The 11,250-nt window shown below is 38.7% G+C and overlaps 2 protein-coding genes and 3 non-coding genes across 5 annotated transcripts in view; 3 read left to right on the forward strand and 2 right to left on the reverse strand.

Annotated features, from left to right (window-relative positions):
• Window positions 1-11,250, reverse strand: part of LOC137491248 (uncharacterized) — a 697,259-nt gene that overhangs the window by 645,837 nt on the left and 40,172 nt on the right. The gene's annotated exons all lie outside the window — the stretch shown is intronic.
• LOC108182277 (uncharacterized) overlaps window positions 1-11,250 on the reverse strand; it is a 257,835-nt gene that overhangs the window by 229,784 nt on the left and 16,801 nt on the right. The window lies entirely within an intron of this gene.
• trnat-ugu (transfer RNA threonine (anticodon UGU)) lies at window positions 3,155-3,228 on the forward strand. Its single transcript has one exon. It is a non-coding gene; the product is annotated as a tRNA-Thr (tRNA).
• trnat-cgu (transfer RNA threonine (anticodon CGU)) lies at window positions 3,387-3,460 on the forward strand. The gene has a single exon. It is a non-coding gene; the product is annotated as a tRNA-Thr (tRNA).
• Window positions 3,895-3,983, forward strand: trnar-ucu (transfer RNA arginine (anticodon UCU)). Its single transcript is given in 2 exon segments — window positions 3,895-3,931; window positions 3,948-3,983. It is a non-coding gene; the product is annotated as a tRNA-Arg (tRNA).

Consider the following 11,250-nt stretch of genomic DNA (forward strand, 5'->3'; position numbering starts at 1 on the left):
TGAGACAGTCTGGCTGTGTGATGAAAGATAATGTGTGGAAGAGTGCTGAGGGCAAGGCGTGTTTACCAAAAATATTTTTCCAACATTATGCGAAATCACTTCACGGTAAAGATCATGTGTCAAAAACAGCAATGGTTGCGCAAATGAGGGAACTGTGTTTCACAAAGGGGTTCACTGCATTTGCGGACAATTTCTGTAGACGATGTGTAATTTGCAACACACATAAACACATAATGTGGCCAGAGCGATAAAAGTTCCACAATCTCATCCACCTCCAACAGGGCCTGAGAGACCACTGCACAGTCTGAGGCCTGGCGATTTCGTGGTGATCAGGGACCTGAGGAGAAAGAGCTGGAGAGCGAAACGCTGGCTGGGTCCATTTCAAGTGAGGAGATTCCCCCCATTGTGTGTAAAGTGCTTTGAGTGCCCAGAAAAGCGCTATATAAATGTAAGGAATTATTATTATTATTATTAAGTGCTACTGACCACTGAGACATCGGTGAAGGTCGCAGAGCGGGCGACGTGGGTGCATGCTGGGCACTGCAGGAAAGATCCATCACCTGAGAAGGATTCCAAGAGGGAGTAGGAGAGAAAGAGTCTCTGAAGCTTTCTGAAGCTATCTGAAGAAAACAGCAGGCTGCTATCTGAGTGAAGCAAGGTCACAGCTGCAACGAAGCAACAAAAAAGTTAAGAGGTGTGTGTGTGAAACAGTAACTTCTGCATACAACACCAAACAGCAAACAGACGAAGGAGAAAGCGACCAAAAGAGAGGTGAATAAGCTGTGCTTAAACGTCATCAAAGCTGAAGATGGATAAGATTAATTGCCATCGATTTCGAAGGGCGTGGAGTGTGTGGATTGAGACAAACCACACTGACGTTGCTAGTATCATTACTGAGTGTTCTGTTGTTTTCATTAACCTGTTTCCAGCAAACCATTTCTGAGATTGTAGCCCACATGAGAATGGCCGTAAAAGAGCCTAAGAACGCTAACAACTCATGGCTAGATTGGCTGTTGTTTAAGAGGGGAAACTGGATCTACTGGGCCTTTACTGTGGTGTTACCTGTATTGGGGGTGGGTCTAGTGATATTATGTTGTCTGCCATGTATATTCAGATTTGTATCATGGTCAGTGGGCAGACTGATTACAGCTACAACATCCCATCAGATGGTAAAGATGGCCGTGAATGAAGAAGGTATGAACATTGACATGGGTGATGATTTTGATTGTGACTTTGACGATAACAGTAGCTACATGGATATGGATAAAGAAAAACCTTAAACAAATTGAGAACAAAATTTTAGGTGACAGCTGTTACTTAATAGGGAAAATATTAACAGACCTGACTTTTTGAAGTTTGAGATAACTATCTGTTTGCTTATATGTATTTTGGGTCTATCCAAACAAAAACAGCAAACTGCATGAGTTGGTATGTTCTGTAACAAGTCTTAAAAGAGTGATCATTTGCTTAAAAATCGAGAGAAGAGTGTAAATGTGATGTTTAGAAATCAATTGAAAAATGAATTTATTAATGAGTTATCAATGAATGATAAAAAGAGAGGAATTGTAATGGAAATTCATTTTTAGATAAACATGTGTAGTGGAAACTTACAGCAGAATCAGCGGAGCACCTGACGCATGTACAGAATGGGCCTTATTAGGATTTGACCTTGCAAGCAGTACAAACTAGATAGAACAGATGATCCCTGATGATCCCTCGGTTCCAGCTCGCATCTCAGCCTGCCTGTTGGATATTTCACACTGGATGAAAGATCATCATCTTCAGCTGAACCTCGCAAAAACGGAAATGCTTGTAGTTTCTGCCAACTCGACTCTACACCATAACTTTTCAATCCAGATGGATGGGGCAACCATTACTGCACCCAAAATGGTGAAAAGCCTTGGAGTAACGATTGATGACCAACTAAACTTCTCTGACCACATTTCTAGAACTGCTCGATCGTGCAGATTCGCACTCTATAACATCAGAAAGATCCGACCCTTCTTATCTGAACATGCAGCTCAACTCCTTGTTCAAGCTCTTGTTCTCTCCAAACTGGATTACTGCAACTCTCTACTAGCTGGGCTTCCAGCTAACTCTATCAAGCCTCTTCAACTGCTCCAGAACGCAGCAGCACGAGTGGTCTTCAATGAACCTAAACGAGCACATGTCACTCCGCTGCTAGTCCGTTTGCACTGGCTGCCAGTTGCTGCTCGCATCAAATTCAAAGCTCTGATGTTTGCCTACAAAGTGACTTCTTGCCTTGCTCCTTCTTATCTGCTCTCACTTCTGCAGATCTATGTGCCCTCCAGAAACTTGCGTTCTGTGAATGAACGTCGCCTTGTGGTTCCATCCCAAAGAGGGAAGAAATCACTTTCGCGACTGCTCACGCTCAATCTGCCCAGTTGGTGGAATGAACTCCCTAACTGCATCAGAACAGCAGAGTCACTCGCTATTTTCAAGAAACGACTAAAAACTCAACTATTTAGTCTCCACTTCACTTCCTAATCTGCAATTGCCTCTCTGAATATCACAATAACTGTACCCAAAAAAAAAAAAAATTCTAAAAAATTTTAATTCTACTAATGCTTCCCTTCTTAGACTTTACAGACCTGAAACTTGCCTATAGCACTTATTCATTGTTGCTCTTAGTTGTGTAAATTGCTTCCTTGTCCTCATTTGTAAGTCGCTTTGGATAAAAGCGTCTGCTAAATGACTAAATGTAAATGTAAATGTAAACAGTGAACACACTTTGTTTCAGTGTCTCATTCTGTAGAAACTGTCGTCAGAATGGGCATTATTAGGGTTTGACCTTGTAAGCAGTAAAAACCAGATAAAAGGGTGAACACACTTGACTTCTGTGTCTCACTCTGCAGAAACTGTTGTTGCTGTATGACTGTGACCTTCTTTGCAAAGAATAAAACTTTGAAAAGACATCCCGGGTAAGACTTTGTTTCTTGACCACAGAGAGCGCCTCTTTAAAGAAAATTGCCACTACACCGGTCAGGTCTGAGACATGATCATCCAGACTCTAAAAGACCGCGTCCGTCTTGACAGCATTTTCTGCATCCTGACATGCTGGTTTTTGTTGTGTATTATTTTTTCTTCTTCGATTTTTGTTATCGGGCAAATGTCTCTTACTATGAATTTTTGTGGTGCTGTGGCTTAGCTGGTCAAAGCGCCTGTCTTGTAAACATGAGATCGTGGGCTCAAATCCCAGCAGTGCCATAGTCCAGGTGGTGCATGTGTGTGTTTTATAGAGCTTACCGGAATGAATTATAAAAATGTATAAATAGAGTTAAACAACCCCTTTGCTTGCCATTTTTAGACTTGCTGTCTTTTTTTAGTCTCTGTGTTCAAAAATGTCTTGCCTTCTTTTTGGCATTGGCGCTGTGGCTTATTTGGTCAAAGCGCCTGTCTCGTAAATAGGAGATCCTGGGTTCAAATCCCAGCAGTGCCTAATGTACAGGTGTCCTGGTTGCTTTTTGTTAAGAGTAACGAGTGTTTACGCAGCGGGATGTTTAGCAGTCGGTTTCTTAACAAAACTCAAATCCTTAAGAACGCTGCTCGTTCAAGAGGGCTTTGGACGATGGCTTTATATAGCATAGTTTGGTAATGCTTAACCAATTGGACTTTAATATTTCAAGTCCAGACATTCACATATGCAGCGCTACCGTTGTTAGTTTTTTTTTTCTTTTTTCCAATTAAACAATTAGCTCCTGTCAAAATTGTTTGGCGCTGTGTCTTAGTTGTTCAAAGTGCCTGTCTAGTAAACAGGAGATCCTGGGTTAGAATCCCAGCAGTGCCTTGTCAGCAGTTGGCTGTTCTTTCATGAGCCAGGGAGTACTAAAAAGTGCTTTCTGTGCAACAGTGCTAGAGACAGCAGAGCACTCAGGCTCTGTGGCACAATGGATAGTGCATTGGACTTCTAGGCTGTGAGCTGAGCCATTCAAAGGTTGTGGGTTTGAGTCCCACCAGAGTCGCAAGCCTGGCTCTTTTTCTTCACTGACTTAAGGTGTGGTGCGTTTCTAACATTTTAGGCATCTGTCCATCCCGTTTTGCTTCTTTCTTTCATTGCGCCGATGACTTATTTGAGCTGTTTTAAATAAGGGAGATTAGAAAACAGTGTAGGGCCTAGTGGGCTTGAGGAATGACTCAAAGGCAACCTGTGGTTTTGGGGAAAAGTAACTGCCACCTATTGTTGAGATCACGCCTTTTGGATTTGTTGCACAAGAGCCTCTTTATGCATGTGCAAAGTAACTGAGTAGAAAGCAGAGTAAATTTTGCTTCCCCCCACTGTCTTAGATGAAACTGCGTTTGGAAGTATCGTATTCAGAGGTTTTTTTTCTTTTAGTGTTAAGACTAAGTTGGCCAGAGCACCTGTCTTGGGAACAGCAGGTGCTAGGTTCAAATCCAAACTGCACCTTTCCCTCAGATTATGGGAGAGTGGCTTTCTGATCTGAAACTCTTTCAATGGAAAATAGCATATGTTTGTCCTGATTTCCATTTTCCGAGCTGACTCTGGGTTTGGATGTAATGAAACTGGAGGTTCCAAAAAACATTAAACACATGAATAAGGATAGATTAAATAAAAATAAATTCACACATTTTTTGCTTTGATCTTGAACAGAGGCCAGGTTACCGGTCAGGTTTGAGACAGGATCATCCCGACTCTAAAAGACCACGTCCATCTTGTCAGCATTTTCTGCATCCTGACATGCTGGTTTTTGTTGTGTATTATTTTTTCTTCTTCGATTTTTGTTATCGGGCAAATGTTTCTTATGGCCAATTTTTGTGGCGCTGTGGCTTAGCTGGTCAAAGCGCATGTATTGTAAACAGGAGATCCTGGGCTCAAATCCCAGCAGTGCCTTAGGCCAGGTGGTGCGTGTGTTTGTTTTATAGAGCTTACCGGAATGAATTATAAAATTGTATAGCTTTGAGGCGTAATGAGTACTGTGACAAATAGAGTTACAGTTTTTTACAATTGCTATGACACTTTTTTAAATACATTTAACAAGTTTCCTAAACTCTTAACACGGTTAGCACAACATTCGTCTTCGTGGGCTATACAATTAACACATTTCTTGTTGCTTTGACACAAAATGCATCCAGTTAACATAAATTTAAAATGCTTGAACTTCTTTTACACACAAACTCAACCAAAACCAAAACAATGTAATTTTACAGTCTAATTTACCAATGCTTTCACACAGTATGTCAGAACAAATAACATTATTTTCTAAACAGAACCTATATAGGCTAAAGCCGCCACAATAAACAGCTGTTCATATTGTCAATTGAAACTGTAGGGATAGTTTACAGTTTAACCCAAAGAATGACCAGTCTGGTAGATGAAGAAGAGCCGGAGTCAGAGATTTAAATAAATAAATCAAGTTTACTGAAGATAGTTTGCAGTTTCATCCGCAGAAGCCAGCTTCAACACTCACAATGAGTTCCTAGGCCGCTCTGCTTACAATCACCAATCAATAACAATTATACTCTCACATAACGTCATTAACTGCGTCATACATAAAGGTGTTCTAACCTGATTGGGTAAAACACAGATAGACTAGGAACATTTCCACGTGAGGTTCGTGCGTACAATTCTGAACAATATCTAAACATAAACGTCAGACATCCTTTAGACTGATTAGAGCTGACTCCAGACCTGTGAAACGGATCAACAATCAAATAGAACACACACACTTTAAGTATAATCTGTTTCTTATCCAAGGCTGACTGTACCGTCAGCCGTCTTTATCAAAACTGGTTAAAAACTGGTATAATCTACATTCAGGCACTTATATTCTTACTACACAAAGTCTATCTTGAATAAAAAGTAGAATCACTTTAAAAGATTTAACTGTAAAACTATAGCAAAATCACTTTAGACATTTTAGACAGTATTAACTCCTAGAAATAACAATAGAAACAGTTGCTTCCAGTCCTCAGTTCCACTCAAGATCTCCATGACCTCTGACCTAGTTTGCTGGCTCCTGAAAATAGGTATAAAGAGACTGGCAAATGCACTGAACATTCTTATATTAAGCAATGTGTTAACTTATTCATTAATTAAAATCAATTCACAGTTAAATACTAAGAAACAGGATGATGAAAAGGATAAACGTTGGTCCATGATGAGATGGACTGGAAAGCAGAAATCCGAATCCTTCAGTCCCCCCTTTTGACCCGAATGGAGTTCAAACTCCGCTTCCGGTCAACCAGTGAGCTCACTAAGGAGAGTGAAAGTAAAGACTCATGCTCCCTTAATAAGTTCGCAGAGTTTTCTTCACCCCTTCTTGGACAAGCTGGAACCTAAAAATTCCAGTCCCCAAACTAAGGGCTCTTTCACTCTCCACCCACAAAAGGAGTTCACGCTTCTCATCATCGGTGGGATTAAGGGTCCTGCAAGCAGAAGTGAAAACATACAAAAAACAACAGCGGACCAAAGTCCAGAATGTGAACACAAATGCGCAAGCCCTAAAAGTCCTCCAGAAGTAAACAACTCATAATTTCCATCGATACTTCCTCTGATGCATCTACAGCTTGCTCCAACTCTAAATCCAAACATACCGGCTAATTCTAGTGCTCAGAGATCCTCTGATCAGACACAAAAGGTCATCCACTCGACCTAAGCCACACAGGATTCAAATTCATGACCTGCAAAAACATCTTTATCTTCATCAGTTTTAAAACCTTCATCAGCGTGTTCTGTAACTTCAAATTAGAATAATGAAGCATTTTTACATTAACACACATTAAACATGCCAACAGCACAGTAGTCCAATTCAGCACCATTACCATGTTTAATTATCACCTTGCTGAACTCCGTGTCAGTCAAGTCCACTTAAAATATATTTTTATTCAAATAATGATGTGATTGTGGTGATGCAACACATTCCTCTGTATCATTGATAGGAAGTGTACAAGCACCCTTGTCCTGGCCATAATGAGCCAAATTCACCTTCACAGTTACAAACTAATATCAAATCCACTCTCTGGAAGCCGGGCTAAATGAATTGAGCCAGACCCTCAGTCACCTCAAACAGTCTAGATATAGATATTACCTATTACCTCAAGACCAAGAAAGATGTAATGTTTTTTTAACAAACTATTAATCCAAGTCATTAACATGCAATAAGGGGGATTGTGAATCTATTTCTTTTGTTCCCATGTTTTAGGGGTTTAACAAAATCTTAGTCAAATTCAACAAAGATCAAACCTCAGTAATTCAAACTCAAGCATCTTTTAACAGAAATAAGACTAAACCTTATAATTATCTTCTCAACTTGTCATTTGTACCATTTACTTTACTCTGACTAAACCAGTCAACATAATCAGAAGCAAACAGTATGATTTTGTATAAAATTTATTTGATTCTTACTGTCTGGTCAATTAGAAATGCTCACAGGTTAGCTATTTGCTCAAACTTTTGATTATTTAAAATTCTTTCATACATGTAATTTGACAGTGAAACCTGTTTGAAAGCATTACCAATTGAACAAGAACAGACTCAGTTACCACTCTTTTACCACATATAATCAAGACTCTTGCTTGGATATGGACTACTGAATTTTCATTTATAGACAATTTAAGTTTCTGTAAAACTTGTCAGTATTCACAATAATAATATTGACTTGAGTTGACTTGACTGCTTAAAAATGCTGTTAAAGTTCACGCTGCATTTTTGTTTCCTAAAATGTTAATTTTCGCTGCAGCAGTATAAATACTTCTTACTGAATTCAACCATCAGATGCAAACACTTTTTATCTCTCTGTTCTACACAACATCCAAACAATTATGTTCCTCTACCATTGAGGACACACACACATAGACAGAGTGATTTACTGCAGCATTTGCCTCTAACACAAATGACTTCGACTCAATTCTCTGCTTATTTTTCCTATGCTAGAGTGAGGATGCTTTCTGGACTATTGTGGGTAGTGACTTAGCCAATGTCACTGTTTAAATGCCATCAAGTCTAAAATAATTAACATTAATATTCAGATAGCAAAGAATTAACTGTAATTAACCTTTGAACTTCTCAGTCAATTTAGACATGGGTTTGTAACCTGATATGGATGGCAGTCTTCAATTTCACAGCTATAAGCTAATAAAACTTGTTTTAAATTTATTATTATTCCAGAGAGTAATCTGAATCAGGAAAAGAAGTCATTATTAACGATTGCAAACAGAGCCGGATAACCCATCCATTTAAAGCTCATCTCATGTTCTGCATCATCTTTTCATCAGATTCACTCAGCATTATTGACTTCTGCAATGTCTGGCATTTCGCTTATACAATCTGTAATAATATAACACTCATTCCAGAGGTTAGTGACAATATTCATACAACAGGGACGAATCATTCCCTCAGGACAATAAGCATTATTGTACCATGGATATGAATATTGTGACAGCTCATCACTAAGTTTGCTTTAGGTGTTGAACTCGCACAAATTTATTCTTAAAATTCTCTGTCCAGTTTCAACTGGATTTACATGATCTTTTATCAAGTTTCAAAGTTTCTGTTCATAATCAATGTCTTTTCTGAGACAATCAGCTGGTGCATTTTGTTTTCTTAATATCGTTGCTAAGCAAGTCGATAACAGAAACAAAACACAACTCATGGCTTCACTCAAACAGTCTCTGTCTCTCTGTTTCATGCACATAAATTTTCAATAGTCTTAGACTATAACATCAAAATTATTACAATTCAGAATCTTTAATCATTCACCACCGTTCCAAATGTCAAAAGTTTTTATCCCTCAAAACTCAGTTGGAACTATTTAAAAACTAAGAGAATTTCTTGTAATTATTTTACCTTAACTGCTTAATTCCATTCAGCTGTGTTATCCAAACCATCTCACAGCCAGTCTTTATCTTTAGCCAACACCATCTCGAAATTGTCCTTCGCCATGCATAAGGACCTGCATCAGTAAAATACTATGAAAAATCAGACACATCAGTTAAAAATCATCTCAGCTTCACATTCAGGAATTCAACATTCTTAAAAATCAGACCTTATATATCCAGTGCTGTTAAAGCAGCCAACCACATTGATATTGGTAACATTTTAAGAAATTATACTGTCTCCAATGGTTCTTGAAAGCCCATTGCCATTATCTTTTTACCAATCATCTCCTTCAGGGTATCATACCCTGGCATTGTCCGTTGATGCTTGTCACAAGGACAGACATGTCCTCAATAAAGGCAGGATTCTCGTGATCAAGTCTGGACGGGGCCACTGAGGCAGACTACTGTAACTTCAAACAGTTCCCCTCTAAGGATGCTTTAGGCCGATAGAGCATCACCCCAGTCCAGCACCATCTTTCACATTAAACATCCCCCTTTTCGGGTAGATGCCCCGGGGTTTACGAGGGGTCCCATGCCTTAGGTTGTTTTCCGCTTTGGCCAAGGGAAAATCTTACCCGTCTTAGGGAACCCCCCTTCGTGCCCACCGGTCAACTGCCACTCACACTGCAAGCTCCTGTGCAGGCTTCCTCCTTGATTCAGAATTTTCTACTTGGGAAAGTGCAGTCAAGAACCATGAAAGCCATTGAGACTATCTACTAGAATTCAAACATTGAGACAGGTTAATCAAACACTTAAATCAACTGAATATCAAGCTGAGATTATTCAGGGAGTTTAGATATCACCCTGATCCATTCAGTGTCATGGTCTGCTACCTCAGTATAGCCATCAGGCCCTGTATGTGATGGTGGAGACTAAAGATAAGATAAAAGTTACAAACAGTAATAAACCGCTGAAGACAAGACAAGAAATTTCCAAACAGTAATAACAACTGTTCAAATTAATTATCTCTATAGCTCAGCGGGTATATTAGTGTTTTTCAAGATGCTTTAACAAAAGCATTTTCATTCATTCATTTCTCTGTTCACTTAGTCTCTTTATTAATCCGGGGTTGCCACAGCGGAATGAACTGCCAACCTATCCAGCACGTTTTTATGCAGCTGGTGCCCTTCCAGCTGCAACCCATCACTGGGAAAACAAACAAAAGCATTTTGCAATCTCTTATTTGTTAACTTTGATGTTTAATTACTAATACTTCTATTAGTGTATACAAATTGATATGTAGAATTTCTGTATTCATTCTAGCATTTCCTTTACTTTGTGATTTCCAACTGAGCACTGTGCTTATCAATTGTTATGGAACAGGCAGATAGCAGCTCTTAGCTGACATCTAATGAGAGAGAAAGAGAGTTTTGAGCAGTCTAGAATGAAAATGCATGTTTACTAAATTTAAACATACATTAAACATAACATTAACTTCAATAACATAATTTCATTGTAATATATTTTTACTAGAGCCGGTCCTAAAACATATAAAACAGAGTTGACATGCATTTTCAAAGTAATGCTGTTACAGTCAACAATAGTTTTAGATCTTTCAGGGGTTAACTGCATCCATCAAAGTATTATTTGAAACCCCCATTTATGTTACATATATATTATTAAAAATATATAAATCCAACCATGAAGCTGCTTGTTTGCACAGACTTACATGGCATATTTTTATTCAGACATGTGTCTGTTACTTTTACAGCCAAAACCAGTCATGTTGACGGCTAAACCAAGATAGCAGTGCAGTCACACAGAATCTTATCTTCTACGACAAAACATAAGCTATTCTTTATTCCCATAATGTTACTGTCAGTTTTTGTGCTTAGTTTTTGCTACTAGCCTCTCAATATTTAGATTTTAGCTTTTCAATGACAATTAAATGCCAAAGGAATACTTTTTTTTTTTTTTCTTCTTCTTACAATCAGTTCTAAAATCATTTTAAACCTGAGAGCTTAGCTGAGCCATTTACTGCATTCTGCTCTCATCTATTTCTTTTTATTTCTGAGTTCAACACCAAAAGCAAGAAGAAATTGAGAGGGCAATCTTACCAACAGTGCTTGGCTTCTGCTTGATGAATCTGCAAACCATCCCAAGATGTGCAAACTGTCCAGACCGGTCCAATCCAGTTAGGGTCATAATTTTCTCGGGATTGCTCCTGGTGCATCACTGATCAATCAACCTCACCCTGATATTTCTAGGTATTTTGTCTGACTTTTGTGGCCACTACTATCTAATGGATCCCTATTATAATGTTATTTGTTATTTTTATTCAATTATTTCTTTCCCTAATAATCTGACCTACACTATTCTTATGGCATGCCTTTTGTCTGTGATGCAGTTAGATAGCAGTGGTGGAACTCAATTACAATCTCGGGTTAATTTAGT

Source organism: Danio rerio, chromosome 4 (genome assembly GCF_049306965.1).
Source record: "Danio rerio strain Tuebingen ecotype United States chromosome 4, GRCz12tu, whole genome shotgun sequence".
NCBI classification, from domain to species: domain Eukaryota; kingdom Metazoa; phylum Chordata; class Actinopteri; order Cypriniformes; family Danionidae; genus Danio; species Danio rerio.